Here is a 26,672-nt window from a genome sequence, read left to right on the forward strand (position 1 = left end):
GCAGAGGCGGGGCTGAATGAAGTAAAGGGTAATGAAGGGTTGGGTCTCACTCAGTGGGCGGTGTTTGATGGATAGCTGACCTTGCCAATTGAAGATGGTCACTTGTGTCCAATGGGAAACTAAGGACCCAGGGGCGGGGCCCTGTGGACGGGGAAAACTAAGGACGGAGGTACTGGGGCTGCCGGACTGGGTGGGCTGTGATTGACGGGCCGGCCAGCCAACCGACTTCAGTGAGAGGCCGCGTGGCGTCCCAATGGGTGGGAATGGGGGCGGGGCTCTCCGAGGGGCGGGGAAGGACAGGGTGCGGGGAGGGGGTTGCAGAAGGAGCGGAGCGGCTGCTGCTCAATGGCGGAAAAGCCGCCGGTGCTCTGACCGCCTCGTCCCCCTAGCAGTTGCGGGGGAGTTTCCTGCCGGCGCGGCTGGAGTCTCTGTTTCTCAGGGTTTGGTGGCTGGAAGATGCTCCAGAGAGACGAGGCTGCGGCGGAGGAGGTGGCGGCGGCCGAATCGGCAGCGGCGCTAGGGTGGAGAGAAGGCGGCAGCGGCGGCGGCGGCGGCGTGCGGGGCCCGAGGGTGTAAACAGCCCCGGAGGCGGCGGAGGCGGTGGCCTAGACCCCGAGCGGGAAGCGGCGGCTGAGGCAGGGTCGCGCCTCCGTTGGAAGCCTGGGCTGAGTGCAGCAGGGGGGCTCTGCGGCGGTCGCGAGCGGACGCCCTAGACCTCGCCTCCCTCCCTCGCCCCAGGTAAGGCCGCTGGGCGACCCGCCGAAGGGGAAACGGCTCGCGGGCGCCGCGGAGGCCCCGGACCGTTTTCGGGGTGCCGTCGAGCCTCGGCTGGGATCTCTGCCCGCCTAATCCTCGCCTCTTTTCTTGGGCCGCGGAGCCCGGGGGAGCGGTATGCCGGGCCTGGCTCCTGGCTAGGCCCCTTCCCCAGCCGCCGCCTCCGCGCTCGGCCGAGGTTGGGAGAGGCTCGGGGCCGGGAATTTTAGTTTGCTTCAACGTCTGAAAGTAAACTGCTTGTTCCTGTTCTCTGCGAGCATCTCTATCATCTGAAAGCACTGAGACTACTCCAGGCCTTAACTCGTTCCTTCCTGGTGCATGCCTATATGAAAACACTACCTTTTCCCATTTGTTTCCTCATTAGCTTCTGCCCTCTGCGCTCCACTTCACTTCCTTGTTAAATCTTCTTTCTCGCTCTTCTGTCTCTGCGTCTCACCACCTTCTTTTTCATTAGTGACTTTAAATCGTTTCTCTTTCTCTTCTCAGCCGACTCCGGGCTTCCTTCCCTGCCCTTCCCAGCAGTCCTTTTCGGATGTCTGTCTTTTTACCAGTAAAGCTACTATCGTCAGTATTCCAAATCCACCAGAGTGCCATTAAGAATAGACTCACCAGTTTTAAGCGGCAGATCAGTTTTTTAATTAACTGAGCCTAATATCCTTTTTAAAAAATAGTGTTATTAAATGCAGAGTGTGGAAATAGCCCTGAAGTTATTTTAAAAATGAAGAGCTCAGTGAGTGTTGTAAGAGTTATTTCATTTTTCAAGTTGCATGACCTCCAATGTCAGATTGACTAGCTCTAGAACATTTGCCCATTTTAAGCGTTTAATAGAGACTCACATTCATCAGTATTCAAGTTGGCTTAAAAACAACTTGGAAACTTTAGAGAGAAGACATAACAACAACTAGGAAGCTGTTTTGATGAAGGCACTGCTAACTACCTTTTAAAATAGGCTCTACATGTTTAATGTATCAAAATAAAGTTGGCGGGAGTCTTGTAAAAAGGATTATTTAGGAATTTGAGTAGTCTCAGTGTTATGTAGCTATTTTAGGAGAAACATTCTTTTTCGGTTAACAATCGTTTACAACTCCTGTGATGTGAGAATTACCGAGGTTTATTGCGGGATTAACACAGGAACTCATTTTATTTGCGCTACTGCGTGGATGTAGAAGTGGTAAGTTGTTCAGGGTAGATAGTGCAAGCCAGTATGTTCCAGTGGATGGAAAAGTATGCCACCAACACTGAATGTTAATAGACATTATTTAATTTACTTTTTCTGTTGGGCAATAGCAAAGTTACTGTTGTTGGCCTACTTTTAAATAGTGCATCTCTAAATAAATAGTGAGGCAGGTTATTCTAATTATTATTATAGTAGTCTTTTCCAAGTGTACAGCCTTCTAAAAAATACAGCTAAAATTACACTATTGAATGGTGGTAATTTATTAAAGGAATAATTTTGTAGGCTTCTTGAATGGACAATGGTTTCAATAGCACTTTTATTTAGTATTTTAACAGATTTTGTTAGTCAACAGATTTTCAGGGATAATCCTGGTTTTTACTGTGCTGCTTTCTCTCAGTGGCTTCTTTGTCTATTTTTTTTTAATGGTCGTTTGTATTTTCTCATCATTTATTTTTGCTCTCATAAAGTCTTACACAGTTTCTGCAGTGTTTCTTTATGTTGCATTGTCAATATGGAATAGTATTTTTGTTTGATCTTTCATAACCATTAAGATTTCCCCAGTTTCTTGGACATTATCCTTTCGATTTGTTCATGTTGTGATTCTTCTTTTAAATGTGACCAACAGAGCTTTAAACACCTGTTTTCTTATACTGGGTGTCTGATTTTCTGTAAAGACTTGAGGAATAAGTGAAAGCCTTTTCAGTTTGTCTGCTAGGTCAGTAAATACTATTTTATGTTAGTAATTCACATATAATTATCAAATCCCTTAAGAATACATCATTTAAAGAAGTGGGATAGTGTCTAAAATAAGAACACCTCGTTCACAATTTGACAAGGTCAGAAAAAGTGGCTCTCATTGACAGTTTATTTTCTTACACAATTTTTTTAATGGAGTCCTTTGAATTAAAATGTTGTGTGGATAGACTCTCTGTTGGCATTTGTGGAAGAGTAGAATTTGCCATTGGATTGTTTAGCAATCATAGTGTTTCATTAAAAATGGGCTGAGCCTATAATGGAAGAATGGCACACATGTCCTTGTAGGTGGATTGGTAAACATTTATTACACATGATGCTGGCAGTGAATGTTCCCCCTAACACAGACACACACACACACATTGGTGTTAGTTACACATTTTGTCTACATTATATGAATATTTGTATACTATGTGTAATTATTTAGAAATATTTTTTGACATCTAACGTAGAAAGTAATAAAATAGTATGATCCTAACTCTACAGTAGTCCTTCATAAGATATTAATAGCATGAATAAAATTAATTTATTAAAATAAAATTCATAGTATTTTACTTTTTTGTGAAATATGACTTTCACAGTTCACTGATTTTAAGAAGAAATTAGTTGACAAAAAACTGACAGTTTCAGAGTTCTAAGAGTTACAAGTTTCTCAAATTACAAAATTTTCAAGTAATACTTGGTTGAAAATTACAGGGAGCAGTAAGGATTTGGGAGAATATGGATTTTCAATGATTTTTTCACATTATAACTGATTCTTTTAATTTTTCTTTAGTGAGCTAATTTCAGAATTTGGATTGAAACTAAATACTGAATTTATTTTAGCAACAAAGTTTTTTTTTTTAGAATATATTATATATTCTACCAGAATTGTGAATTAGGAGGATTGATTAATTGGGGATTTGAGATAAGATTCCTGGAAATTGAGAAAACCCCAGAAGTGTAATCTAGATTACCGTCCATCTTGCTGTCCTGTACTCAAACTCAACAGTCAAGGTAAAATATTGTAGATTAGGAAGTATTGATTTTTATAGTTTTTGCTTTGATTATCATAAAATTTATAGAATGACAGAGGTTGTCCTCAGCTTCTAGCAGCTGACCTCACAAGTATAGGTGAAGAAAAAGATACATGGAGTTCAATATCCATTTTATTTTATTCTTGTTTTAGGTGGTGATACTTCTTTATATCAAAACACTGATTTAAAATAAAATAACTTTCAGTGTTTTAAACTAATTTAAGTATGCTAATGTCTCTGATTAGCCATTTTGGAATCTTTTTTCAAGTGAAATATTTCTAAGGTGATTTAACCTCCTTGTGTGTATTTGACTTGAGTTGCACTTTTCGGCGTTTTCTCTGGTTTGTCCCCAAACCACCACCGTTTAGAATGATTTGATCAAGTAGTCGAATCAGTGTTATAAAAATAAGTCTTCACTGAATTCTTGCTAAAATTACAAAACTTTCAAAAATGTAGTCTGTCTACTGTAGTTTCATTTATCAGACTTTATGATTTTGAGATTTAGTTTTTAATATCATCTAGCAACCTAGGAAACAAGTACATATGGTTGCTTATACCTTTTTTTTTTTTTTTCAAGTTTTTCAGAGTGTTTTATTTGTACCTGTAATGTTAATAACAGACATAAACATTTTGCTCTGAATTGTGGTTAAGTCATGATACAGAGTTTCTCAAGTTTTTTTCTTTTTCTGCAGCTAGCTCCTGACCACACCTTCTATACCGTAACAGATGTGCACTTCATAATAAGTTATTTAACTTTGGAACCCAGTAGTTTAACAGTCAAGTGTAGCGTTTAACTTCTTATAATTAAACATTTAATTGGTTTGTAACATTTAAAGCATAGTTTACTGATTTAAAGCTTTTATGACTTAATAAGTGTAATGGTAAACTTATGTGAAAATGGATTCAGAGTTTTCTTTTGGAGTATGTTGAAATATCAAGATTATGTTTATTGGCTTTAAATTGATTTCTTGAAAATTAAAGATCTTAAAGTTTAGAGACATAGTACTAGTTGGAATATGTGCTTTGCATCCTTTTGAACAAAAGAAAACATGGTCTGAGGTTTAGAGGAGAGAGAAACATTGGAAGACTTCTATTTAATATTAAGGAACTTGTCTCACTTTGAGAGATGGGACCAATAACTGGTGGTCATTTAGGAAGGGTCAGATCTGTGTCTGTCTGGCTCTGTTTTTAATCTCTGTAGAATGACCTTCACTTCAAAATAGGTGATAAGTGAAAAGCACATTTGTATGAAAAACATGAAAAACCTTTTCATGGAAAACTTCTCAAATGTGGTCATTAGGTATAATTGAGTTTGTTATATAAGAAAAAAAGCCAGGTGTATAGATTTTGTTTGATAAGCAGTACATACCTGAGAAGTAGGTTTGATGAATTTGTAAAGTTCTGAAGGATTTCAAAGCACTTTTGAAAGCTTGAAAGTAATGTTACTGATTCTTAAGTATAATGGCATTTTCTTGATGTAGGTATGTATAAGTGTACTCCTAACCTTGAAAAGGGATGGTTAATACTCTTATGAGTAGGAGAATCTAAAAGTGTTCATATAACTCATAGGTGCTTAAACTTGTCTTGGCAAAGAGTTTTTCCTTCTTCAGATTAAAACAGTACTTGAGTTAACGAACTGGCCTTATCTGTTGAACACAGGTGGCCCTTCTTAGTCTCTTACAAAGAGGAAATAAACTCAAAGCGACTCTAAAAAGATAGAATTTAAGGGAGATAAAATTTAGATATGAGGAGCTTCCTGTTACTTTTGCTTACTTTAGGTTACCAACCCAGTGAGAAGTAAAAAATTGGTAGAACTTAATAGTATTTAGTCAGTAGGCTGCTCTGCTCCTGTGTGTGTGCTCAGTGCTCAGTGTTGTCTGCCTATGCGACCTCGTGGACTGCAGCCTGCCAGACTGCTCCGTCCATGGAGTTTTCCAGGCAAGAATACTGGAGTGGGTTGCCATTTTCTACTTTCCAGGCAGGAGGCCCAGCAAAACAGACAAAATCCTTGCCCGCAGAGATCTTATGTTCTGATAACAGACTCTTCCTTAGTTTACCACTGTGCTCCTTTCATGGATGACTTGAATTATGAGTGGGATTTGGCATGTGTGATGTTTTCTACACTTTGCTTAGAAGCTGTGATTAGAGCTTTACTATTTTTAACAAGAGAGAAGGAAGAGGAGGTTTTCTATAACTGGACAAAAACTGGAATATGAAAAGAGGAAGTAGGAAGGGGGAAATAGTGTTGTACCTAAGATTAAAATGAGAGCCAAAGATTAAAAAAAAAAGAGATTCCTACGTTAGGCATGTGGGAAGCTGGGGAAAACACCATTTACTGTCCAGTCTCGGATAGAGGAGTTCTTGGACAGGAGAATGGGAGAAAAGATGGAATAGTGGGAGAAGGGTAAACAGGGCTTTTAACAAGTCTGGCTTAAGTAACGGGATGTTCCTGTAAAATATATGTTATTTGTGTTTGGAAAAGACCCTTTTCCTTTTGTGAACATAGTTGAAATATTAGTGGTTGGCCAGTACTGTCTGAAATACTGTCACTGATTTGTGACTGCTGATCTATCTCTGGTTAGTTGACAGTTCTGTTGAGGTTAGCTGATGGAGTCAATCCATCTCTTAGTTTATTGTCCTCAAATTGCCCTGTATATTGAACTGCATCCCTTAATTCCATAGCTGTTTATGTATTATTTGAAGTTGTGCCTTTGTTTTCCTGCCTTGTAAGTTTCTGCATGATGTCCTGTTGTACTTAAGAGACAAAGCAGGTGCTTAGTTTTCTACTTTCTGTTCATAGCTTCTTTTAGTGACCATCCAGTTTGGTAAAGAAGTCTCTTCTTGAGTTTACACAATACATTGCACACTTTTAAAGATAAGCATGAGAGATCTTTGATGTTTGTTTTTGTTTTAATGCATAATTGTTTTTTGCTTTCATTTATGAGTCATTCCGTCAGAGTCTCATGTGATCTTGCTTGCTGCAGTGAATTGAGATAGATTTTTTTATGATTTTTTTATTTTAAAGCAAATCAACTTCTGTTTATTTCAGTGCTCCAATATGAAAATGAACACTAGTTCCATTCATGACCTAAGAGACTCCCTTTATAACACCCGAATAAGCCTTCAGAGTATTGGTTTCACTTTTAATGTATTCCTGTAACTGTATTTATCACTTTTATCAAAACTCTGATGTGCAGAACTTGAACTTTTGAATATATTAAAGACTGTAATTCAGACAAGGTTCATTAAGCTGTTCAACATCTGGACATCTTTGAGTGCTTATATTTTAGACTGAAAAACGAAGCAAAAATAACCTTACTTGATTTCTAAAATTATCATTCATAAAGTGTTGGTGATTCTAGGTGCTAAATGTAAGGAAATTGAGTTTAGCTTCTTTCTGTTCAACTGTTCTGGAGTGTTTTGAATCAGAATGTGAAAGTGAAATAGTAACTTTTAGCTTAAGACATAATAGATTCAGTTATACTTTCATTTTGTTTTTGTTTTATAAAATCCGACTCTAGTTTGTAAGGGAAGTAGAGGCGTCTAAGGAATTAGTGATAATTTAGGATGTTATTACTCTTAACATCTTGAGTCTTTTTCTCAGTGATAGGTTTGTATTTTAGCTCAGTTTATTTGCTGTTGGGCTTTTGATTTATGTTGCTCTTTCTGCCTCTGTCTCTGCTTACTTGCTCTTTTTTAAGTACAGGGTGGCCACCAAATCTGGAAACAACAATAAAAAACCATACACGATAAATGGTTTATTGATGTTATAGAATATGTTAACATAATACCTATGTTCAGACTTTATGACCATCCTATAGAGTGGAATTCATGTAAGTAGGTCTAAGTCTGACCATCCTATAGAGTGGAATTCATGTAAGTAGGTGTTCTGTTTTTGTTTGGAAATATATTAATTACATGGCTATTATGGAGTCAGGTATAAGGTATTGAATATAAAGGAGTAGAGATGCATAGTTAATGATAGAGAGCTGGCTAGAATAACATTGATCCTGGGATTTAAGGGGACTGAAAACTATCTAACAAGGTAAAAATAAGTGTGATGGTTAGTTGGTTTGTAATATTTGGCTAACAAAGTTTGGGAGATGCTGGATAAGCAGTAGCTTCAGGACTATATTTGAGAGATGGTCTCGCGAAGAGTCAGACACGACTGAGTGACTTGACTTTCACTTTTCACTTTCATGCACTGGAGAAGGAAATGGCACCCCACTCCAGTGTTCTTGCCTGGAGAATCCCAGGGACGGCGGAGCCTGGTGGGCTGCCGTCTATGGGGTCGCACAGAGTCAGACACGACTGAAGCAACTTAGCAGCAGCAGAGGTGCTGACCAAACAGTGATGCAGTTAAGAGTGTTTTTAAGCCTTAACCCTGTTATTTGAGAGTAATGCCTTTGGTAATGGTAAAATTCTTAACGTCACTTGAGAATGAAAACTGGTCTACATCCACAGAGCTAGATGAGAATGACTTTCACAAATGTGTGTGAAGCATCTTTTCCAAAGATTTAGATGCATATTTCTGAATTTTTGCTACTCTTTGCTTTTAGGTAATGCTGTCCGATGCTTGACACTGTTAACTTGTGTATGTTTGTAGGTGTATATTAAGTGTAAGAAACCTTTGTACTAATAGGGATTTATGTTTCTTGGAAACATTTCTAAAGGAAGGAAGGTGATAGGAAGCATAGACTCTATAAAGTCAGAATGCTTATATCCAAGTCCTTCTTCCATCATGCTATAGATCGGATAACTTAAAACAATTACTTAATGTTTCTAAGCCTCAGTTTTCTCTTTTGTACAGTGAGGCTATTTCATAAAATTGTTGAGTTGGACTATTCCATGTGAAGTCGTTACCATAGAGCCTTGGAATGTTATAATTTGAGTGCGTTCTCTTATTGCTATAACTGCTGTGACTACAGCTTCTAAATGATATTGGTAAATCAGAAGGCGGAAGGCCCTGTTTGAGATTCCCACTGAACCTTTTAATGATTCTGTGATTTCGTGAGTTATATATTCTTTCTTGGATTTAGTGGCCTTAATCTGTAATGTAATGTTTTTGAGTTAAGACAGAGAGCTGGACCATATGATGTCTTGAGGTCCTTTTGATTCTTAAATTTAGAGCTCAGTTTTAAGATTATCATTTTCTTCCAAAGTATGAGCTACATAAGGATAACAACTATGTTTTGTGTGGAGATTTATCCATTTATCTCTATTATGTAAACATTTGTTGAATACATTTTCCCATAAAAAAACAATATCTTTTAGGGGGAGGAGGATAGAGAGTAAGAAGAGGGAAGGAAGGTTTGTATTCCTTCTCAGGAACTTGATGCTTATTGTGTTAAAGGTATGGACACAGATTCCTGCTGTTCAGTTTTTATTTAGTACATAGTGTCTGCTAGCGTTAGATACTTTGGGGGACAAAGATTATCAGTCTGCCATGTGTGGGATGAGGAAGGGAGTAATCGTGTATATGAATTGTCATACATGGTAAAAAGTAAAGATGCTATAAAGGAACTATAAGTGTATTTTATTGGAAGGATTGATGCTGAAGCTGAAACTCCAATACTTTGGCCACCTGATGCGAAGAAGTGACTCACTGGAAAAGACCCTGATGCTGGGAAAGATTGAAGGTGGGAGGAGAAGGGGATGACAGAGGATGAGGTGGTTGGATGGCATCACCGACTCAATGGATGTGAGTTTGAGTAAACTCCAGGAGTTGGTGATGGACAGGGAGGCCTGGTGTGCTGCAGTCCATGGGGTCGCAAAGAGTCGGACACGACTGAGCGACTGAACTGAACTGAAGCATACTTTATATATTAAGAATCCTTATAAAATGTACAAAAAATCAAACGGCAGTATAATTAGATTGTCTTACCTTGTAATTTGCTTTGTTCTCACTTTTAGAAATCAGATGCTTAAAAGGAAAAGCATCAGGGTTGTGAACTTCAGGAAAGTTTACGACCTTAAGAACTTTTACTTAAACTTAAGACTAATATTTGTGGAGGATATCGATGAAAAAATAAATATATAATCCCATCGCATTTTGGCCTTTGTGTTATGAAAATTTTTAATCCTATGGAATATTGTTAACAGTACACTGAGTTCCCATGTGAAAGTGAAAGTTGTTCAGTCGTGTCCGACTCTTTTCAACCCCATGGGACTGTAACCTGCCAGGCTCCTCTGTCCATGGAATTCTCCAGGCAAGAATACTGGAGTGGGTAGGCATTCCCTTTTCCAGGGGATCTTCCCAACCCAGGGATCAAACCCGGGTCTCCCGCACTGCAGGTGGTTTCTTTACTGTCTGAGCCACCAGAGAAGCCCCCACATACCACCACCTAAATTCAGTGGTATTTTATATTTTTGCCATATTTGCTTCATCCATAATCTTGTTGAACCATTTGAAAATATATTAGAAACATCATGTCATTTCACCCCTAAATACTTAAGTATGAATCTCCAAAAAATGGCATTTCCTTTATACTTAAAATACTTATATCATGCATAGTATAGTTATCTAATTCCTAGAAGTCATGTAATCCTCAATCATAATGTCTTCTATAGGTTTTTTCCTTTCCATACCAAGGTTTAGTGAAGGATCTTGCATTACATTGCATTTGCTGTTGTATCTCAGTTCTCTTTTAAATTTAAACACTAGTTTTAAAAAATGAGTTTCTGAAGAGACCAATTATTTTGTAAAATGTCCTGTATTCAGAATTTCTCTGATTAACTTCACTGAAGACTGTTAAATTCAGGTGAAACATTTGGCCATGATACTTCTTTCATAGGTGACGCTGCTTCGTGTTACATCACATCAGGAGGTATTACAGAATGACTGGTTGCACTATTTGTGGTGCTGTTTCATGGCTGGGTTAAGGTGGTGATTGTTCCATGTCTCCCTGGACAAGAAACATTTTCTCTTTTGAGATTACTGGGTAATTCATGGCATATTTTGTTACTACGGAAATCTTTCTCCTTCAGACTTTGACTTAATGGGTTTATTGATATCTTTTTAAAAGATAGATCTGGACAGGAGTTATCAAACCATAGCTTACTGGCCACATTTGGTCTGCTGCCTGATTCCATAAATAAAGTTTTATTGGAACACAGCCATGCTCATTTGTTTACATACTGTTTCACTGCTTTCCCACTACAGCGGCAGAGTTAAGTAGCGGTGACACAAACCATATGGCCCTGCGGAGCTCCAGATATGTACTGTTTGTGCTTTATAGAATAAGTTTGCTGACCCCCCCCCCCCCACCGGTTTGTATTCTCCTTTTTCTCATCATATTTTTAGTAGTGGTATAAAACTGGTGTTTATATGTTGCCTCTCCTGTGTCCTGATGTATTATTCAAGGTATAATTGCTTTTCACATGGTTGAAATTGTGAAGTTTTGCTTATGTCCCCCCAAAGCATAAAATATATCTGGTTATAGTCCTATACATAGTGTATAAAATCACACGTTAAAAAACGAATATTTCAGACATAAAAAGAATAAAGAACCCCAAAGTACCCACTGTGCAGCTTTAGTTTAGGATGTAGAACATTACTGATACAGTTGAAGCCCTTCTGTAGTCTTCCTGGATACCATCCTTTCTTTCCCACTGTCTTGAATGTTGTGCCTTCTGTTGCATATACAATCTCCATGTATATATATGTATCTGTGTGTAACATACAGAACTGTCTTAAGAGATTTTGTAGTTTCTGTACATAATTATATATGGAATGTCTTTTTATACAATTAACCTTTTTTAACTTAACATTTCTGCAGAGTTCTTCCTTGTTGATCTATTCCTCTTTTTAAATAGTGTTGCATTGTATCCCATTGTGTAATTTTGTTTCTTTTTTTAAAAAATATATTTATTTATTTTAATTGGAGCCTAATTACTTTGCGATATTGTATTGGTTTTGCCATACATCAACATGAATCCGCCACGGGTATACACGTGTTCCCCAGCCTGAACCCCTCTCCCACCTCCCTCTGCATACCATCCCTTTGGGTCATCCCAGTGCACCAGCCCCAAGCATCCTATATCATGCATCAAACCTGGACTGGCGATTCATTTCTTATATGATATTTTACATGTTTCAATGCCATTCTCCCAAATCATCCCACCCTCTCCCTCTCCCACAGAGTTCAAAAGACTGTTCTATACATCTGTGTCTCTTTTGCTGTCTCACATACAGGGTTATCATTACCGTCTCTCTAAATTCCATATATATACATTAGTATACTGTATTGGTGTTTTTCTTTTTGGCTTACTTCACTCTGTATAACGGAAAAGGCATTGGCAACCCACTCCAGCACTCTTGCCTGAAAAATCCCATGGACAGAGGAGCCTGGTAGGCTGCAGTCCATGGGGTCGCTAAGAGTCAGATACGACTGAGCGTCTTCACTTTCACTTTTCACTTTCATGCATTGGAGAAGGAAATGTCAACCCACTCCAGTGTTCTTGCCTGGAGAATCCTAAGGATGGGGAGCCTGGTGGGCTGACGTCTCTGGGGTCGCACAGAGTCAGACACAACTGAAGCGACTTAGCTGCAGCAGCAGCACTTTGTATAAAAGGTTCGAGTTTCATCTACCTCATTAGAACTGATTCAAATGTATTTCTTTTTAATGGCTGAGTAATACTCCATTGTGTATATGTACCATAGCTTTCTTATCCATTCATCTTCTGATGGACATCTAGGTTGTTTCCATGTCCTGGCTATTATAAACAGTGCTGTGATGAACATTGGGGTACATGTGTCTCTTTAAATTCTAGTTTCCTCGGTGTGTATTACCATAAGGCAGCTGCCTTAAGCCCTGCTGCTGCTGCTGCTAAGGGTCATAAGGCAGCTGTATTTCCACTTTTTTAAGGAATCTCCACACTGTTCTCCATAGTGGCTGTACTAGTTTGCATTCCCACCAACAGTGTAAGAGGGTTCCCTTTTCTCCACACCCTCCCCAGCATTTATTGCTTGTAGACTTTTGGATAGCAGCCATTCTCACTGGCGTGAAATGGTACCTCATTGTGGTTTTGATTTTCATTTCTCTGATAATGAGTGATGTTGAGCATCTTTTCATGTTTTTGTTAGCCATCTGTATGTCTTCTTTGGAGAAATGTCTGTTTAGTTCTTTGGCCCATTTTTTGATTGGGTCGTTTATTTTTCTGGAATTGAGCTGCAGGATTTGCTTGTATATTTTTGAGATTAGTTGTTTGTCAGTTGCTTCATTTGCTATTATTTTCTCCCATTCTGAAGGCTGTCTTTTCACCTTGCTTATAGTTTCCTTTGTTGTGCAGAAGCTTTTAATTTTAATTAGGTCCCATTTGTTTATTTTTGCTTTTATTTCCAATATTCTGGGAGGTGGGTCATAGAGGATCCTGCCTGTTGTGTGATTATAACACATTTGTCTAATGTCTTCCGATGAACATTTGGGATTACTTTGCATATATATACAATTGTGCTGAAACATAAATTACATCTTTTTATATATGTGTGTTAAAGTTTCTCTAGAACACAAAGTTAGGAGTATAATTGCTAAATTGTAGGTTATTCTTATCTTATAACCTACCTAGATAATTCCAAAATTCTCTCCAAAGTGACTGTACCAATTTATACTCTGGCCAGTGGTATATAAAACTATTGTTTCTGTTACTCAGAGAAGGTGATGGCACCCCACTCCAGTACTCTTGCTTGGAAAATCCCATGGATGGAGAAGCCTGGTAGGCTGCAGTCCATGGGGTCGCTAAGAGTTGGACACGACTGAGCGACTTCACTTTCACTTTTCACTTTCCTGGATTGGAGAAGGAAATGGCAACCCACTCCAGTGTTCTTGCCTGGAGAATCCCAGGGACGGGGGAGCCTGATGGGCTGCCATCTATGGGGTTGCACAGAGTCGGACACGACTGAAGCGACTTAGCAGCAGCAGCAGCAGGGCTTCCTTGGTGGCTCAGCTGGTGAAGAATATGCCTGTAACTCAGGAGACCTGGGTTCGATCCTTGGGTTGGGAAGATCCCCTGGAGAAGGGAAACGCTACCTACTCCAGTATTCTGGCCTGGAGAATTCCATGGACTGTAATGGGGTCACAAAGAGTCGGACATGACTGAGCGACTTTCACTTCACTTCATGTCGATATCAGTGCTGTCTTATGTAAATAATGTTGGTCATACATGTAACTTAAAATTTTCTAGTCATTACATTAACAAAAAAGGTGAAGTCAATTTTAGTAATGTATTTTATTTAATCATTATATAAAAAATACCATTTCAGTATATAAACAATAAAATTAATGAGATTTTTGCATTCTCTTTTCTATTAAATCATCAAAATGTGGCATGTATTTTATATTTAACAGCAAGTCTCAATTTGGGTTAGCCATACTTCAGATTCTTACTAGTCATCAGTGGTTAGTAGCTGTTAGCACAGCTCTGTATCGTTGTCTCCATTCAGTACTAAGAATCCCTCCCCCCCCCATATTTCATTGTAACTTTAATTTTGTATTTTGTGTTATTTGTGAGGGTGAACATTCTCATGTTTATTGGCCATTTAAATTACCCCTTTTGTGTATTTACTGTTTTCCTTTGCCCTATTTTCTATTTTCCTCATTTTTTTCTTAATGACAAAATTTTATAGGTGTAAATATGGGCATACTTTGCCACTAGAATGCTGGTTTGTCAATTGTGTTTTAAGAGTTTTTACAGATTAATAGATAAGTGTCTCTATAAATGACACATTAAACATTTTAACCTAAAGCTGGTTTTAAAATGACTCCAAAAATATTTGGATTGAAGTGAAGTATTTGAACTCTTATCAAGTGGTGCTAGTGTTAAAGAACCCACCTGCCAATGTGGGAGATATAAAAGATGCAAGTTTGATCCCTGGGTTGGGAAGATCCTTTGGAGGAGGGCATAGCTACCCACTCCAGTATTCTTGCCTGGAGAATCCCAGGGACAGGAGTCTGACCGGCTACATACAGTCCATGGGGTCGCCAAGAGTCAGACATGACTGAGCGACTAACACCTTATATGGAACACCAAAAGTAAATTTGCTGAAAATCCAAAACTGCTTTTACTTAATAAATGCTCCAGTAGATGACAGGGTTAGTCAGTCTTTTGATATAATATTTTTTTTGAATGTTAGAATTGCTACCTTGGAATCTTTTCTTACAGGAGTATCTTTTAATGCATTTTTTACTCAACCCCTGTTAGTTGCCAGGGTCACAAGTTAGGATGTGAGAAGAGGTAAGAAAGGCAAAAATGGTAAAAGGAATATGGATGATTGTATAACAATGGTGAGATGGTGGGATAAGGGTTGGAGAAGGCATCAAGGAAGTATTATTTCATAGTTACCCCGAATGATCTGGTTATCTTAGTTAAAGAAGGTAGGGCAAATTGACCTTGAGGTAGGAGTAAGCATGATGTACTTGGTCTGTGTAAGTCCTCAGCAGGCAGATTAGAGAAGGTTCCAGACTGGATATTTCATACTTAATTTTAGTCGGGGAGTGGGAAGCAGATATATTTTCTGGGGACAGTTAAGGTATGTTTTAAGGAAATCAACTTGGTAGTAATATGGAAAGTGGATGGAAGGAAGGGGAAATTGAAGTCAGGGAGACCAATCAGGAAGCTGTGAGATAATCCAGAGAACAGGTTATATTAAAGGCTTAAGATTGATTGGAGGGTAAGTGATACACTTAAATGGTAAATGTGGTGGGATGTGGTGTTGAAGTAGTTGGATTTATATAAATGGTTTATAGTTTCTGAAAGTGAAGTGAAAGTGAAGTCGCTCAGTCGTGTCCGACTCTTAGCGACCCCATGGACTGCAGCCCACCAGGCTCCTCTGTCATGGGATTTTCCAGGCGAGAGCACTGGAGTGCGTGCCATTGCCATTATAGTTTCTAGCCCCAGTTAATAAAAGGATTACAAATAGATTAACAGGTAGTTAGTACAGATAGTAGTTTGGGATTTGAGGGTGTTTTGGTGGCAGAGATGAAGATTTTGGTTATGTTTGAAGAAATATGTACAAACATATTTTAATGATTAAAATCTGCACTAAAATGCGCCTGAGAAGTCAACCTATGGGTGATAGCTGAAGCAGTGAGATTGGATCAGAGGACAGATACTGTGTTTTGGGTTGAAGGCTACTTAATGTTTTGGGGGGCCCAATTCCCTCTTGAATTTAGGAAGCTGAAGGAAAAAGAATGAACATGAATCGTTGTGTTTTGAATTTGAGTGTTTTCAGAGTCAGCAGAAGTGTCAAGAGTTTCAGGAAGGGAGGCATTTTCAGTAGCGTGACGTGTCACAAAGTAGCTTATCTTGCGAAGCCTCCTTTTTAGGACCAGTCATTGTTCAGTCGCCCAGTCGTGTCCAACTCTTTGTGATCCCATGAACTTCTGTATGCCAGGCCTCCCTGTCCCTCCTCATCTCCTAAAGTTTGTCCAGGTTCACATCCATTGCGTCAGTGATGCCATCTAACCATCTCAACTTCTGATGCCCTCTTCTCCCTCTGCCTTCAATCTTTCCCAGCATCAGGGACATTTCCAGTTTGTCAGCTATTCATATCAGATGACCAAAATACTGGAGTTTCAGCTTCAGCATAAGTCCTTCCTATGAGTATTCAGGGTTGATTTCCCTTAAGATTGACTGGTTTGATTTCCTTGCTGTCCAAGGGACTCCCAGGAGTCTTCTCCAGCACCACAGTTTGAAGGCATCAATTCTTCAGCACTCTCCCTTCTTTACAGTCCAGCGCTCTCAACCTTACATGACCACTGGGAAGACCATAGCCTTGACTTACACAGACCTTTGTCGGCAGAGTAGTGTCTCTGCTTTTCAACACACTGTCTAGGTTTGTCATAGCTTTCCTGCCAAGCAAACGTCCTCTGAGTTCATGGTTGCGGTCACCATCCACAGAGATTTTAGAGCCCAAGAATAGGAAATCTGTCACTACTTCTATCTTTTCCCCCTCTATTTGCCGTGAAGTAATGGGGCCGAATGCCATGATCTTACTTTTTTTTTTTCTTTTTTTTTAGTATTTAGTATTAAGCCAGCTCTTTCAGTCTCCTCCTTCACCTTCATCAAGAGGCTCTTTAGTTCCTCTTGGTTTTCTGCCTTTAGAGTGGTATCCACATATCTGAGGTTGTTGATGTTTCTCCAGCCTGTCTTGATTCCAGCTTGTAACTCATCCAGCCTGGCATTTCTCATTATGCACTCAGCATATAGATTAAACAGACAGAGTGACAGCAGACAGCTCTGTCGTACTCCTTTCTCAATCTGGAATCTCTATACAGGGTTCTTAGGAGACAGGCAAGATGGTTTGGTATTCCCATCTCTTTAAGAGCTTTCCAGTTTATTAGGACCAGACTGTTGTATGTATGAACTAGTAAGTCTTTTAAGCGGGAGCTGATTCTACCAAGCAAAAACATCAGTGTTTGAGTTGTTTTTGCCAGGAATATTATGTGAAACATTCTAGATAAGTTATTCATAATCTAACCATGCTCCAGGGTAAAGTAAATTCACTTTGGTGTATATTAGGACTATGACTGTACTTCTATTTCACCTGAATAACTTCTCATAAATAGATCACTAAAAGGATTATATAATCAAATCTACAAATGAAAATTTCTCCAAAAACTTCTTGAAACCTTTGCTGTCTGCTTTTTTTTCTTCTTCTACTTTTATAGCCTGAAATCATTTATTTAGGATAGAGGAGAAGACAGAGAACAACTGGAAGTTAAATCACATAGCCCTGAACTTACTTTATTGTCATTGCTAATTGAAAGACCTTTGGAATTAGGAAGAGCAGTTATGTTATTCCTGAGCTGCTTTGCTAAAGTTAGGAAAAGTCATTTCTGTCAGTATGTTTGAAGTCAGTCATGGAGTAAAAAGAACAAGTATAAAATCGTGACAAAGTCCAAGCTACCTTTAGCCCTTGTTTCATTATTCAGGTAGTCAAATACAGGTAGGACATGAGCTACGTCTGATTTTAGCAACATGAGCTGAAAATTATAGTCTTAGGGTCCAAAGGGAAAATGCTTTTACCTTATAATATCAAGCTTTTAATGGACATATGCAGGTACCTGATAGTGTGTTCTTTATACTGGCCTAAACTACTTTCTTTGGGCTTTGCCTCAGCCTTTTTTCAAGTCTGTTAGGGCTGAAAATTTTCAAAAGCCAAGGAAGCAATAAAAAGAAACAAACTAATGATAACCACAACATGGATGGATCTCTGAAACATGCTAAGTGGAAGAGGCCAGATGCAAAGGAGTATGTACTATGATTTTGTGTACATGAAATTTTAGAAAAGGCAAAAGTACGCTGACAGCAGATGAGTGTTTGCCTAAGTCTAGAGGTGATGGGGAGATTATTCTCAAAGGGGCACAGAGGAACTTGTTGGTGAGTTAAAAATGTTGTGTATCTTTATTGTGTGTAGTGGTGGTTACTCAAGTGTATACGTTTGTCGCAGGTCATCAAACTGGATACGTAAAATGGGTACATTTTATTATACCTAAAACAGCAGCAGCCAGAGGTCTTCAGCATCAGGGATAAGTTGGCCAACAGAATGGAACTTTATGGATTGGACTTTAATCCCAGGTTTTCATAGTGAAGTGACCTTGACCTGCTTTTTGACAGTAAAGCTAACACTGATGTTACCTCTTCATGTGTGCTGACAGGGAGTTACTCATATGAGAAGGTAATTCAGATAAATGCAGTGGTTGTTACTACATCAGAAATATAAGTAAATATGTGTGTATACATATCAACTGAAATGTTCTGATAATATCTAGTTTATTAAAAATTTTTTTTCTGGTTTACTGGTTTCAGAAGTCATTGAAAGGATTTCAGAAATGAAAAAAGCATTTAAAGAATATTTAAATAGTATAGTTCAGCCTAGTTGGAAAAACTTGAGACTTCAGTATATTAGGGCAATCATTCTCTTATATCAGATAGTTTCTCATGTCAATTTATAGATTATTAATCTGGATATAAACTATACTTTTTTTAGTTGAATATATCTGATTTTATTTATGTGCTAGATTGCTTATGGTAGACTAAAGTATGATTTGTGGATTGTGATGGTAATAATAGCTAATACTTTTAAAGCACTTACTTTATACCAGGGACTGACCATGCAGTTAACCTGCACTACCTCATTCAGTTACTGCAGCTGCTCTGTGGTACAGGTGCTTTTATTACTCTTCATCTGTTAGATGAATACATCACGGCTCTGAGGAAATTAAATAATTAGGTCAGGGTGGCACAGAAAGTGGTTGAGCTGGCATTTGAATATGTTTACTTTGTGTTAACGCCCATACTGTTTTTTTTTTTTTTTTTTTAATGTAAACTCTTGAGAGGGAGAGTGATGATTTAACAGAGAGGGCATAACTGCAGATGCTCTGACCTATAATTGTACCTTTGATAACAAAGAATCTGGCATTTCTAGCTTTGGGGAACCCGTCATGGCAGGCAGTACTTCATGAATCTAGTCATGATGGCCATTGGGAATGAGGTTTCTGTCATTCCTAAGGACTTTGATGAAACAGTTTGGCTATTTGCCTTCAGGAAACCTTTTCACATATTACTTTTCCTCATCCTCACATGCTTATGTCATTGTCTTAAATCAGGTTCTCCTGGAAGGCCTCATGGGAACAATATTTTGTGAGTTCCTGTGTGTTCATGCAGGTTTGTCTGTACTCTTCTGTACTTGAAAATTAGTTTTGCTGTATATAAAATCCATGAGAAACATTTTCTTTCTTTGCATATCTGAAAATATCACTGTTTTCTGGCATAGAACATTGCTATCAAAGTTTGATGACAATCTGACATAGCCGGACTGTATATTCTTCACAGTTCAGATGCATGTGTGGTCTGATTTTTAGAGGACACTATACATATTCAGAAAATGAAGATCATGGCATCCGGTCCCATCACTTCATAGGATATAGATGGGGAAACAGTGGAAACAGGGTCAGACTTTATTTTTCTGGGCTCCAAAATCACTGCAGACGGTGACTGCAGCCATGAAATTAAAAGACTCTTACTCTTTGGAAGGAAAGTTATGACCAACCTAGATAGCATATTCAAAAGCAGAGACATTACTTTGCCAACAAAGGTCCATCTAGTCAAGGTTATGGTTTTTCCAGTGGTCATGTATGGATGCGAGAGTTGGACTGTGAAGAAAGCTGAGCACCAAAGAATTGATGGTTTTGAACTGTGGTATTGGAGAAGACTCTTGAGAGTCCCTTGGACTGCAAGGAGATCCAACCAGTCCATTCTAAAGGAGATCAGCCCTGGGTGTTCTTTGGAAGGAATGATGCTAAAGCTGAAACTCCAGTACTTTGGCCACCTCATGCGAAGAGTTGACTCATTGGAAAAGACTCTGATGCTGGGAGGGATTGGGGGCAGGAGGAAAAGGGGACGACACACCATGAGATAGCTGGATGGCATCACCGACTCGATGGACGTGAGTCTGAGTGAACTCCGGGAGTTGGTGATGGACAGGGAGGCCTGGCGTGCTGCGATTCATGGGGTCACAAAGAGTCGGACACGACTGAGTGAACTGAACTTATACATATCCAGAGGATTGGGAAAATCCCCTGGAGGAGGGCATGGCAACCCACTCCAGTATTCTTGCCTGAGTATTCTTGCTCCTTATTGACAGAGGAGCCTGGCAGGCTATGGTCTGTAGGGTCACTTAGAGTTGGACATGACTGAAGCGACTTAGCACAGCAGCACATATGTATCCAAACAGTGATGGGTTTTTGTTGTCTCATTAAATTGGCAGCTAAAGTGAAATGCCACTGTCAACAAAGCGTTTGCATTTTTTTACCTACTTTTTCTTTATTGAAGGACTGTGGAAAGGACTAAGAACTGGTTCTGTTGCCCTAAATTTGACATCTCTCTGCTTTTGAGTTTGAACAAGAAAATATGTTATTCTTATATATGATGAACTTCACTTATCATATATTAATTTCACAAAATCTGACTTACTGAATTATTTTCATAATCTAATATAAAGCTGTAGTTTCCAAATTTGGGGGAATTCTTAAAACTGCCCAGCATGGTCTCATAATGACATCTCTTTATTACTGGAGCTGTGTGTGGTCAAGGCTAGTTGGTCCTTAGTCATGTGTGACTCTTTGTGATCCCATAATGGACTGTAGCCCACCAGGCTTCTCTGTCCATGGGATTTCCCAAGAATAGTGGAGTGGGTTGCCATTTCTACTCTGAGGGATCTTCCCGACCCACGGATTGAACCCATGTCTCCTTCATTGGCAGGTGGATTCTTTACCACTGAGCCACCTGGGAAGCCCCAATGCCTAGTTACCCAGCTGTTATTTTAAAAACTGTTAAAAGTATCAATTTAACAGCTACTCAGACCCTTTTGAACTTTCCATATCATTTTTTATAAGAATCTTAAATGCCATCTATATAACAATTCACCAAAGTTCATTTGGAAGCAGGGACAACTTTGAATTTAGTTATAAAAGTATTAAAAATTGGAAGGAAGGATAAGGAATAAGAAACAAATGTTGTCTTTAGTGAATGAGAAAAACATTCTTCCTTTGCTTCTTATTCAGACACTAGTATTTAGGATTTGATGCTGATATTTCTGAAAGATAATGCCTTTTAAGGCTCTGGATTGGTATTAGTACTGTTTGACTCTTCATGCCTCATTTCAAGCATGAGGGATTTTATTACTACTGTCATTAACTTTAGTGAGGTATTCTAGTAAAAAGTAGTCATTGTGTCTGACAGTAGGTTGGTAGTGAAGAATATTTGGCTACATCTTAGAAACATTTCTTGATAACCCATAGAGAATACTGAATATAGAAAGAGACACTGTTCAATGTATTTCATGTGCTTGATAACTTCTGTTACACTCAGAGGGTAGGTATTATCCCCTGCATTTTATAGAAACTGAGGCAGAGTTAAGGTTAAGTTGGTGATGGACAGGGAGGCCTGGTGTGCTGCGATTCATGGGGTCTCAAGAATTGGACACGACTGAGCGACTGAACTGAACTTGACCAAGATTACCTGTTTTGTAGGAAATAAGTGGAAATCCAGACAGCTTGGCTCTAGGTCCTTGCTTTTAACTGCAAGTAAATAGAACCATGAATTATATTGAGGAAGAATACATTATATTAAGAGGTAATAGCTGAGAATTTTCCAGACTTGATGAAACTGGATTATTTCAGAAAGGTTATCAGTTCTCAGTCTCAAAGTAGTATTTAATTTAAATAAAGTTTAGAGTGCTTAGTCAGTGATCTAGGTCTATAGTGTACAGCATGAAGTTAATCAACTTGTATGCTGTTTCTGCTGCTTTTTGTCCTATTGAATTACAGATTTTTAGTCTTGTGGCTGGTGCTGCTGCTAAGTCATGTCAGTCTTGTCCAACTCTGCGCAACCCCACAGACGGCAGCCCAACAGGCTCCTCTGTCCACGGGATTCTCCAGGCAAGAATACTGGAGTGGCTAATTTAAACATAACTTCGGTTAGTCAGTTCAGTCGCTTAGTTGCGACTCTTTGAGACTCCATGGACTATAGCATGCCAGGCTTCCCTGTCCATCCCCATCCATCTGTCCATCCCCATCCATCCATCCCCTGTCCATCTCCTGGAGCTTGCTCAAACTTGGGACTGTCGAGTCGGTGATGCCATCCAACTGTGTCCTCCTCTTGTTGTCCTCTTCTCCTCCCACCTTCAATCTTTCCCAGCATCAGGGTCTTTTCCAGTGAATCAGTTTTTCGCATCAGGTGGCCAAAGTATTGGAGCTTCAGCATCAGTCCTCTCAGTGAATAATCAAGACTGATTTCCTTTAGAATTGACTGGATGATCTCCTTGCAGTCCAAGAGTCTTCTCCAACACCACAGTTCAAAAACATCAGCTTTCTTTATAGTCCAACTCACATCCATACATGACTACTGGAAAAACCATAGCTTTGACTAGATGGACCTTTGTTGGCAAAGTAATGTCTCTGCTTTTTAATATGCTGTCTAGGTTGGTCATAGCTTTTCTTCCAAGGAGCAAGTGTCTTAATTTCATGGCTTCAGTCACCACCTGCAGTGATATTGGAGCCCATAAAAATAAAGTCACTGTTTCCATTGTTGCCCCACCTATTTGCCATGAAGTGATGAGACCAGATGCCATGACTTAGTTTTCTGAATGTTGACCTTTAAGCTAACTTTTTCACTCTCCTCTTTCACTTTCATCAAGAGGCTCTTTAGTTCTTCATCACCTTCTGCCATAAAGGTGGTGTCATTTGCGTATCTGAGGTTATTGATGTTTCTCCCAGCAATCTTGATTCCAGCTTGTGCTTCGTCCAGCCCGGCATTTCGCATGATGTATTCTGCATATAAGTTAAATAAAGAGGGTGACAATATACAGCCTTGATGTACTCCTTTCCCGATTTGGAAGCAGTCTATTGTTCCATGTCTGGTTCTAACTTGCTTCTTGACTTGCATACAGGTATCTCAGAAGGCAAATAAGGTGGTCTGGTATTCCCATCTCTTTTTAAGAATTTTCCACAGTTTGTTGTGATCCACACAGGCAAAGGCTTTGTTGTAGTCAATAAAGCAGAAGTAGGTGTTTTTCTGGAACTCTCTTGCTTTTTCAATGACTCAGTGGATGTTGGCAATTTGATCTTTGGTTCTTCTGCCTTTCCTGAATCCAGCTTGAACATCTGGAAGTTCACGGTTCACGTACTGTTGAAACCTGGATTGGAGAATTTTGAGCATTACTTTGCTAGCGTGTGAGATGAGTGCAATTGTGCGGTAGTTTGAACATTCTTTGGCATTGCCTTTCTTTGGGACTGGAATGAAAACTTACCTTTTCCAGTTCTGTTGCCACTGCTGAGTTTTCCAAATTTGCTGGCATATGGAGAGCAGCACTTTAACACTATCATCTTTTAAGATTTGAAGTAGCTCAACTGCAATTCCATCACCTCCACTAGCTTTGTTCGTAGTGATGCTTCCTAAGGCCCACTTGATTTCGCACTCCAGGATGTCTGGCTCTAGGTGAGTGATCACACCATCGTGGTTATCTGGGTCGTGAAGATCTTTTTTGTATAGTTCTTCTGTGTATTCTTGCCACCTCTTCTTAATTATCTTCTGCTTCTGTTAGGTTCATTTCTGTCCTTTATTGTGCCCATCTTTGCATGAAATGTTCCTTGGTATCTCTAATTTTCTTAACTTAAACGTAACTTGCCAGTATGCTATTATGAATACTATAATTATAATTACTATTTGTTATAAGCAAGTATGTTTCCATTAGGTTTTTTTTTTTTTGCCTTAGATTTCTTCATTTTTAAATGTCATTATTACCTTATAACTGACTTTTTAAATTCAGAGAAATATGTTTCATATTTTATAGTGGAAAGCAGAAAAGGTAAATTTCAGTTTATTTTGGTGATTTATTAAGTGAGTAGTCTATCAGCTCAGTAAGGGTACTTTTATACTTAATAGTTTTAAAAAATCAAAGTAGTAAGTTAAAAAAAAAATTATATAGTAGGCTTGTAACAAAGAAAATCCTGCTTTACAGAAACAGCATTTTTGATAGTCTGTGGGTTCTTCTGGTAATTACTTCCATTATCTTTAACTAAAATGTTTATACAACTTTAGTGATTTGTGTTTTAGTTAGGTAGTATTATTTGATTTTTGCTGTGAAACTTGAAAGGAATTTTCTGTCATGTAGTTTTGATGATGAAACGTCCCATGCCATCTGGATTCTTGTTTTTATGTAGATGACTGACTTACCCTATTTTTACCCCCAAAAGCTTAAAAAAACAATTAAAAAAATTTTTTTTTAAATCGTGGTTAAAAAACAGAAGTTACCATTTTAACCCTTTAAAAATGTACAGTAATGACAAGTATACTAATTATTTTGAAATAGATCTCTAGAACTTTTTCATCTTGCAAAGGTGAAACTATTCCCATTAAACAACTTCCCTGTATCCCTTCCCCCCATTCCTTGGTAGCCACCATTCTGCTTTCTGTTTCTGTGAATTTGACTGCTTTACATACTTCATATAACTGGAACCATACATTTATGTATTTGTCTCTTTGTGACTGCTTGTTTCTCTTAGCATAATGTTGTCAAGGTACATCCATATTGTAACATATGACAGAATTTCCTTTGTAAAGCTGAATAATTATTCATTGTATGTATATATCACATTTTAAAAAATCCATTCATCTGTCTTTGAATACTTGGGTTGCGCCTTCCTCTGGACTGTTGTGAGTTACGCTTCGATGAACACTGAAGGGTGTGCAAATATCTTTTTGAGATTCAGCTTTCAGATCTTTCGGATTATATATACAGAAGTGGGATTGCTGGATCCTTTAGTAGTTCCATGTTTAATTTTCTGAGATCCACCATATTGTTCCCCAAAGCTTTAAAGACATCTTAATTTTTGGCAATGTGAAAGTTCACAAGAATCTGTCTAAACGTTTCTTTCCCCATACTCCACTTATCCCTCAAGCAATACATTCTGAGTATTTGTATCTTCTCTCAGCCTTGAGAGATTGTTTTTCTTTTATTCTTTCTTTGGTAATAATTCTCTTGTTCTGTTTCTGGAATACTTACTTTGTCCTTTGTTGTACTTCCTAGATTGAACCACTATGATGTTCATTTTTTTTGTTTTACAGTCTGGGAGTTTGCTGTGACTTACTTAAACTCCCAAAAACTCTCCAGTGAGAGTTTTTTGGGGGTGGGAGTGAGAATGGTAGAGTAGTCATATATTTAAATCTATTTCTCATCCTGTATTCCATTTTCGTAGCATCCTGTACTTGCTTTATGGAAGCAAGAGCCAGTATCTTTTTCAGTTTCTAAGGATTCGGAATTCTGATTTTTTAAAAGTTTCCCTTTTCTTGTTGAAATTCCCTTTACAGTGATGCCTTTGTCCCGTCTCCCACTATTTTTCATGGTCTTTGCATTTGATGCTGCTGGGTTTCCTTATATATCTGATTATTCTAGGCTGTTTTTCCACTCTTAAATATGAGTAGAACATTCATCTTAAGTTTCTTGAGAAAAAAATACTTCTGATTTTTGTTTGAAAGTAAGTCTGATAGAAGCTTTTCTGGATCTGGCCTTCAGTATGAGGAGAGGGTGAGGTTCATGGTTCTCTGTTACTTCTGCTAGCCCCCTCTGTTTTCATTTGTGTGTAGTCTCCCATTTTACTGTGTCCACATGCAGTCAGTGTCTGAATTCTGTCTAGGAGTCTCTCATCACTTCTGATTTGTTACTTGCATATTCTAAACTGCCAATCCTTTCATTCTGTTTTGTTAATTACCATACTTGCACCTTCTTAACACCTTCCAAAGATTTTTAATACCTCTACCCGTGGTTGGAGGGGGCTTCACAGATGGGGCGGTGGTAAATACTCCACCTGCCTGTTCAAGAGACACAAGAGACGCAGGTTCGATCCCTGCATCGGGAAGATCCCCTGGAGTAGGAAATGGCAACTCACTCCAGTGTTCTGGCCTGGAAAATTCCATAGACAGAGGAGCTTGATGGGCTACAGTCCATGGGATGGCAGAGAGTCAGACACAGCTGAGCACACATACCACCACCACTGCCCTCCATGGATGGCGTACACCTTGCTTCCATCTTCTCCCTTCTAAGTTGTCGTCGTTTATTATGTACTTTAAAAAATTCCTTTACTAACGTTTTGATGGTGTATTGGGAGGGGTTAGAGATAATGATTGTGTTTTATGTCCTGAACTAGAAAATCCTTTATTGAGTAAGTTTGTATATCAATATGAGTGATTATTTTTGTTACAACAATATTTTGCTGAAGATTAAGCTACCATGGGGCATTTGTTTGTGCACAGATCATTATTTGATAATAGTATAGAGAAATTTAAAAACAACAGGATTTTGAAAAAATATTGAAACTTTAAGTTGCATGTCTTCTTTCCTATAGCACTGTGAAGCTTTAATGCCATTTCCTTGTTCACATTAAAAAAAACTT

At 38.7% G+C, this 26,672-nt stretch overlaps 1 protein-coding gene across 2 annotated transcripts in view; it reads left to right on the plus strand.

Annotated features, from left to right (window-relative positions):
• The first annotated feature begins 271 nt into the window (after positions 1–271).
• Positions 272–26,672, plus strand: part of PPM1B (protein phosphatase, Mg2+/Mn2+ dependent 1B) — an 87,677-nt gene continuing 61,276 nt past the window's right edge. Inside the window, exon 1 of one of the 2 annotated variants that reach the window (XM_027555144.1) lies at positions 272–738. The gene's annotated coding sequence lies outside the window, so the exon portion shown is untranslated. The remainder of the gene's footprint in view (positions 739–26,672) is intronic. The other variant, XM_027555146.1, reaches the window with a different exon arrangement.

The sequence above is a fragment of the Bos indicus x Bos taurus genome, chromosome 11 (assembly GCF_003369695.1).
Source record: "Bos indicus x Bos taurus breed Angus x Brahman F1 hybrid chromosome 11, Bos_hybrid_MaternalHap_v2.0, whole genome shotgun sequence".
Classification (NCBI taxonomy): Eukaryota; Metazoa; Chordata; class Mammalia; order Artiodactyla; family Bovidae; genus Bos; species Bos indicus x Bos taurus.